At 32.7% G+C, this 7,314-nt stretch overlaps 1 pseudogene; it reads left to right on the plus strand.

Moving 5' to 3' along the window:
* Nucleotides 1–5,349: 5,349 nt before the first annotated feature.
* LOC120073476 lies at nt 5,350–7,089 on the plus strand (annotated as a pseudogene).
* Nucleotides 7,090–7,314: the final 225 nt, after the last annotated feature.

A 7,314-nucleotide genomic window follows, 5' to 3' on the forward strand; every position in this document is an offset into this window, starting at 1 on the left:
GTAAATATTGTCTCTCTCATTAAACAAAGTATAATTTTGAATCTCATTCAAACATTAACTTTATACTCATTAATGTATCATATATAATTATATTGTTGTATCTAATACAATTAATTTCTATTTAATTGAACCATTCAAATTAATCAAAATTAGATGATTCTATACTTTTTACCCTTAGTGAGCTAGCAAGGGAACCTATATGAACCAATATTATATAAAGCTCCATTGGTAACGAGATTATTAATTAAAAACTCTTAGTTAAATTTATCAACATCATTAACTGCAGATCCCTCCAATAAAAGACCCACAACTGCACTCTTCGCACTATAATATATTTATGTGTCCATGGATATAATTAACTAAAAGTAAGTAAACCTTCACGAATTGTACGTAATTATAAATAGGGTTAAATTATCGTTTTCCTCCTGTAATTACATCTAATGCCTTAAGCTCCAATTCTTCTAATAAAAAAACTTGTTCATGGTCCTACCATAAACAAAACCCTCTCGGCTTAGTGAGAGAGAGTGATCTCATTGTTTAAGACCCATAATCAGTATATAAGGGAAAAATTCATCTACTTACCCCAAAACTAGGAGGAGCGAAATGGTAGGCCAGACCAAATAATTTAAACCCTATCCATCATAACAATCTACTAGTCTTATTTATATTTAATAAGATTCAAATATTAAATATATGAATGAGATTCATATAAAATTAATATTTGAATCTTATTAAAATATATATCTCTTCATGTAACCAATAGTTTTAATATGAAATCTCATTCATATAATTATATTTGAATCTTATTCAAATATTTGTCTCTCTCATTAAACAAAGTATAATTTTGAATCTCATTCAAAATTAACTTTATATCATAATGTATCTATATACATTAATTAGTTGTATCTAATACAATTAATTTTCTTATTTAATTTTGAACCATTCAAATTAATCCAAAATTAAGTGATTCTTATTTTTACCCTTAGTGAGCTAGCAAGGGAACCTAATGAACCAATATATTATAAGCTCCATTGGTACGAGATTATTAATTAAACTCTTAGTTAAATTAATCAACATTCATTAACTGCAGATCCCTCCAATAAAGACCCACAACTGCACTCTTCGCACTATTAAATATATTTATGTGTCCATGGATATAATTAACTAAAAGTAAGTAAACCCTTCACGAATTGTACGTAAATATATATGGGTTAAATTATCGTTTTCCTCTGTAATTACAGCTAATGCCTTAAGCTCAATGTTCTCTAATAAAAAAACTTTGTTCATGGTCCTACCATAAACAAAACCCTCTCGGCTAGTGAGAGAGAGTGACCTCATTGTTTAAGACCATAATCAGTATATAAGGGAAAAATTCATCTACTTACCCCAAACTAGGAGGGAGCGAAATGGTAGGCCAGACCAAATAATTTAACGTTATCCATCATAACAATCTACTTAGTCTTATTATATTTTAATAAGATTCAATTATTAAATATATGAATGAGATTCATATAAAATAAATTTGAATCTTATTTAAAATATATATCTCTCATGTAACCAATAGTTTTAATATGAATCTCATTAATATAATTAATATTTGAATCTATTTCAAATATTTGTCTCTCTCATTAAACAAAGTATAATTTTGAATCTCATTCAAAATTAACTTTATATTCATAATGTATCTATATACATTAATTAGTTGTTCTAATACAATTAATTTTCTTATTTAATTTGAACCATTTCAAATTAATCCAAAATTAGATGATTCTTATTTTTACCCTTAGTGAGCTAGCAAGGGAACCTAATGAACCAATATATTATAAGCTCCATTGGTACGAGATTATTAATTAAACTCTTAGTTAAATTAATCAACATTCATTAACTTGCAGATTCCTCCAATAAAGACCCACAACTGCACTCTTCGCACTATAAAATATATTTATGTGTCCATGGTAATAAATTAACTAAAAGTAAGTAAACCCTTCACGAATTGTACGTAATTATAATAGGGTTAATTATCGTTTTCTCCTGTAATTACAGCTAATCCTTAAGCTCAACTGTTCTTCTAATAAAAAAAACTTGTTCATGGTCCTACCATAAACAAAACCCTCTCGGGCTAGTGAGAGAGAGTGACCTCATTGTTTAAGACCCATAATCAGTATATAAGGGAAAAATTCATCTACTTACCCAAACCAGACCAAATAATTTAATCTCTCTAAATTCATCTACTTACCCCAAAACTAGGAGGGAGCGAAATGGTAGGCCAGACCAAATAATTTAACCGTATCCATCATAACAATCTACTAGTCTTAGTGGCAAGATAGGGTCGAACACAAGGAGCCTTATAATTTTTTTTATTAAAGCGTTTTCAACTCGAGGGTAACCGAAGGGGGTTTTGAGAATTTTTTAGAAGCAAGAAATATAAGTGTATAAAATAAAATAAAAATGTTAAAATTCAATTTGAGAAAAACTAGCTTGGGTTGTGATGGAATTCACCTATTCAATGTGTTTGATCATAGAATTCTCATTACTAGAGTCATGCAATTAACTATACCTGACCAAATTAATTGAAACAACCAATTGATCTGACCTAAACTAATTAGCCCAATTTAAATCAATGAACAACATGCGAATCTAAATTGACTTAACTGCATTAAGAACTAGGGCAAAATTATGTTGAATATTTAACAAGGAACAACCTTAATTAAATATTCAGTCAAATCGATCCTAAAGAGGTTAGAACAATGCTCATATAAGTGATTTAAAAGCTACCTTAACCTATTGTCTCTAATTGATTACCAAAATATTAAATGTCACATATCCAATGCCAATAAAAAACGGTGATAGCATAAAAAATGGGTTATCTTCCTCTCCTTAATTCAGGATCGTTAAACTAGTTAATGAGTTTAATTGATGTTTTTATAGGACTCGAGTATACAAGAGGTTGAATAAGGAATTTGGTGCAAAAAGACGATAAAAGAGCCAAGTTGGGAGCTAAATTGCATAAAGAGGGAAAGAAGACCGAGAAACCACCAATTTGCCCCTAGTTGGAGCATTGAGCAACGCTTAAAGGCAGTAGCTTAAATTTTCGTGGAAACAGGGGAGTGTTGCAACCTACATGTAGCATTACAACGCTATAAACCTTGAACAGAGGCGTGCACGTTGTCTATCGTAGTGTTGCAACGCTACGTGCAGCGTTGCAACACTGCGACTCCTGCTATATAATGCAATTTTGGCCGATGTGTTAGGGGATCACGCCGTTTTTCCATTTTTTTACTCGCTTTTATTCTCCTCTCGACTGTAAACTATAACTTCTTGCCATTTTCATCATCGTAGAGCTTGACTATTGTCATTTTGGAGTATGATTTGTGGCTAATTGGTAAGTGCTTAGCTTGAGTTATGTAGTTTATTTCCATTCCTTCTTCATACTTGAGACTTGAGCTGTATTTGTAAGAGTTAAACAACATGCAGCGGAAATAACAAGGATTCATAAGCATTCTAATTCACTAATTTTGGCAAAAACTAAAGCATGCTCTTCATAAAAAATGGATTTTTCAGAACATACCTTTGATGAACTCTCCAAGAAAAACATTTGTTCAGCCGATGTCTTCACTTGATATCAACGTGAACCACCTCAAAACTTTCCCTATTATGCTCTTGGAGCTTTAGGCAAAGTTGTGGGACTCAAGAATAGCTTGAAGATGTTATGCCCTTGGAACCTTAGGCAGAGTTGTGAGGCCTCTTGTTCAAGACCTAGAATTAGCACTTGAAGGGAACAACCACTCTACTAACCCTAATCGGGTAGGAGAGAATTCCCTCTTGCACCCTATGTTCCCAGCTATTCATCTGGTCTTATCCCCAAAATGGTAAGCTTATTGAGCAGAGGCAATTGGTCTACTCTCACTGTTTGCAGATCAAAGGATAATCCCGAACAAACAGGAGTTGATAGTTATCTCAAGATTAAGGTTAAGTTACCTAAGCCATGATATAAATTTAACCGTTGAACCATTGCATGTACCTAATGAACCAATTACAAGAAGCAAGGCAAAGAAGATTCAAGAGGCATTCACACTACATCTTCAAAAACTAGCAAATTCACAAGAACCGACAAATAATTTTGAGACCAAAGTTTTATATAATGTTAGTTCAATGAGTCAAGAAGAGAATGGCATGAAGATGGTATGGGGAAAGTTCTACAGTTTGGAAGATGACATGGTGGTCAAAAAAAGTGTATAGATTTTGTGAAGAAAATGTTGTCAAGTGTGCACTACATGGGGAAATGTGATGTCAAACCTTGTCAAACGTGCATATCTACTTTGCCACCTTCTAGAGGAGATATTTAAGACAATATGAAGACTTTCTACATTCCTAGTTTTGCATTTGGACTTATAATTTAATATGCAATTAAGTTTCAAGTTTATAGGTGTTATTTTCTACAATTTGCAATTAATTGTATTTGAATGACTTTTGAGTTTCTTGCATCCACGATCATTTGGCCTATAAAATGGCTTGTAATGTTCTTCAAAACTCAAATTATCAATAGTAAAAAGCTTGTGCTTATTCAACCCTTTGGTGTTGTCTTTTTCTTTCAAATCTTGTTTTAGATTTGATATTTAAATCAATTCATTGGATTAGTCTTGATCAAACTAATTCTGGAGTGAGTTGTCTTAGGATCTAAGAGTGACCATCATAGATTCTAATTCGATCTAAGTAGTTTTCTTTGTGAGTGTTTGCAAGGATCCTAGAAGGACCTCTAGCTTTGCATCCAACAAACATCGCAGGCGCTTATCATTTGGTATCAGAGCATTTGTTTATCGTTCTTGGCCGACTTTAGAGGTGTTATCTTTACTTTGTTTCAATTTATTTTATTTCATTTTTTTTTTCTCCATAGCAATTGCTCACATCTTGTAACAAGACATACCATAACTTGTCTTCAAAACTTCTTCAAATCAGCTTGGATCTTAAAGAAAAAAAATGAGCAAAAAAAGGAAAAAAAAAAACATTAGCAAAAAAAGAAAAAAAAGAAAAAAAAAAGAGTAGCAAAAAAAAAAAAAGAAATCAAAGATCCAAAGCACATGAAAGTTTCTTGTCATTCATTTGAGAAAAAAAAAATCCAGATTTGTTTTATTTTTAGCCTAAGTTTAGTTACTCTAGTCTTAGTTTGTGAGAGTTGATCTTTTTAAATTGGTGTTTTATCAAACTTTTAGTAAGATTGCACCAAAAATATAAGCCAACCCTTACATCTTTTACCTAGTACCAAAAGCCTACCCTTGAGTGATAAACACGAGTGTTCTTGAGTGAAATTGGTGAGAAGTGTGGTGAGGTCCTTTTATTACTAACTTTAAAATGTCACAGGGTGAAGGAGTACCACAAGTACAAGATACTAACATGGTTATTCTTCAAGCCATTCAAGGCATGATGGAAATGATGAGGGAAGATAGGCAAGAAATAAGGGCACAATAACAAAGAGTCTTACAAGAAGATGAGAGAGTAATTGACTTAGTTGAACAAGAAAGACAAATTGGAGGAAGAGGAAACATGAGAGGAAAAGGAAGAAATAATATGCACCCTAGACGAGGAGAAAGAATCCATGAAGATAGAGATAGTGGAGTCAAGCTCAAAATTCCACTATTTTGTGGAACGTCGGATGTGGAGGCATACTTGGAATGGGAAAGAAATATAGAACATTTATTTGATTGCAACACATTCAGTGAGAATAAGAAGATGAGACTTGCCATTGCCGAATTCACTAACCATGCGGGAAATTGGTATCAATATCTCAAATCCGAGAGAAGGAGGAAAGAGGAGGATCCCATTGAAACTTGGGAAGAACTTAAAGAAGCCATGAGAAAGAGGTATGTTCCAAAACATTATGAAAGAGATTTGAGAACTAAATTGCAAGTTTTAAGGTAGGGAAACAAAGTGGTAGCTGAATATTATCAAGAAATGGAAACTTTGATGGGAAAGAAAAAGCAAATATTCAATGAAGAAGAAACACCATGTCTAGATCCTTGAGGTTTTAAATCGAGAAATTGCTCATATCCTTGATAGATATCCACAACTATACTTGGAAGATATTAGCATTATGCAATCAAAATTGAAGAACAATTGAGAGAAAAAAGGAAAATTCAAGCAGGTATAATTACTAAAGCTAAACTATTTTTCACATTCTATGTTTGGAAAAGGAATGTTTTTGTGACTCAGCACGGTGAAGCAAAAGGAAGCTGTTGTGTTCCAAAATGAGTGAAGCCAGGAGCACCTATACTAAAAGGAATGAGCTTCAAAGGAGGAAAGAGAGAAATCTAGTTCCATTCAATGTTGGAAGTACAAAGGATTTGGGCACATAAGCAAAGATTGTGTCAATAAAAAAGTCATGGTCATAAGAAATGGAATTATTGATTCAGAAGATGAATGTGATGAACAAGGTGGCAGCCTTAAGGAAGAATCTGAAGCCTTTGATGATGAGTACATTGAAGAAGGTAACTCTATATCCTTAGTAGCAAGAAGAGTAATTAATGTGAAAATCAAGGAGGAGAGAGTTGAAGATCAAAGAGAGAACTTATTTCACACAAGGTGCTTGATTGAAGAAACCCCATGTAGCTTGGTGATTGATAGTGGAAGTTGCACAAATGTTGTAAGTAGTTTTCTTTTAAAAAGACTCCAGTTCACTACTCGTCCACATCCAAAACCATATAAACTTCAATGGTTAACAAACAAAGGAGAATTGAATGTAAACTCCCAAGTTCTTATTTCTTTTACTTTAGGAAGATATAAGGATGAGGTTCTTTGCGATGTAGTACCTATGCATGCAGTGATATGTTATTGGGCCGACCTTGGCAATATGATAGAGAAATCACATATGATGGTTTGTTGAACAAGTACACATTTACTTTGAATGGGAAGAAGTTTACTTTGCTTCCATTATCTCCGTATGAAGTACAATGCGATCAAGTGAAATTAGAAAAAAAAAAAAAAAAGAAAAGAAAAGAATTTAAGGATCAAGAAAGGAGAGAAGAAAGTAAGTTAAAGGAGAAGAGCGAAAAAAAAAGAGAAAAGTGAGAGGCAAAATGTGAGTGAAATCCAAGAGAGAAAAAAGAGTGATTTTGAGGAAAAAAGAAAGAGTGTGAGTTTGGTTATAAGAAAAGGGGAAGAGAGGAATATGTTTTCATTCGAAGCACCAAACTTTGTACTTATGTGCAAAGGAATATATTTAGTAACTGAACCTAACTCTAATGATGGTTTGCCTAGTGCTTTTAAATCTCTTTTGTAGGAATTTAATGACATGTTTCCACATGAAGATGCACCTATGGG

The sequence above is a fragment of the Benincasa hispida genome, chromosome 3 (assembly GCF_009727055.1).
Source record: "Benincasa hispida cultivar B227 chromosome 3, ASM972705v1, whole genome shotgun sequence".
Taxonomy (NCBI): domain Eukaryota; kingdom Viridiplantae; phylum Streptophyta; class Magnoliopsida; order Cucurbitales; family Cucurbitaceae; genus Benincasa; species Benincasa hispida.